Here is a 611-nt window from a genome sequence, read left to right on the forward strand (position 1 = left end):
GGCTTCTTGATTTTTCAGCCTGCCTCCTGGGGGAGGGGCCTGCCACGCTGATACTCAGGCAACCCTATTTGGGTAGAGTCTCCGTGTCCCCTGCGAGCGGGGATGGGGATGGGCACGCTGTGAGCCGGTATTTCCAGGCTTTTGTTCTCTGGTGGCTTCCCTGGCAGTTTGCTGTGTCTCTTCTGAGAGTCAGAGCAGCAGTGGCTGAATCTCAGCCTCTGTCTCAGAACAGAGGGATCGCGGACCGTTCTCCACTGATGTTCTGGCCACTTTAACTCTGTTTCTGTTGGTGCTGCTCAACCCTGCAGCNGCTCAACCCTGCAGCGTCCATGGATGTGCACCCCACACCCGGCGTCCCAGCCCTCAGTTCCAGAGCCAGCGCATCTCTGTCCTTTGTGTTTCTAACACCGTCAGCCGCCAGCCACCCCCTCGTGCGCTCCTGGAGCTCCCAGTCTCAGTCTGGTTCCAATGAGCACACCAGAGCTCCGTTTCAGTCTGGTGGTACGCATTCCCCGGCTCACGGTCTCAGTCTGCTCTCTCGCGAGTGCCGGTCCGAGAGTCCGCCCTCTCCCCCGTGTAGGTGGCTACCGCTTCCCTTTGCCCAAACGTGG

Source organism: Ailuropoda melanoleuca, unplaced genomic scaffold (genome assembly GCF_002007445.2).
Source record: "Ailuropoda melanoleuca isolate Jingjing unplaced genomic scaffold, ASM200744v2 unplaced-scaffold11384, whole genome shotgun sequence".
Taxonomy (NCBI): Eukaryota; Metazoa; Chordata; class Mammalia; order Carnivora; family Ursidae; genus Ailuropoda; species Ailuropoda melanoleuca.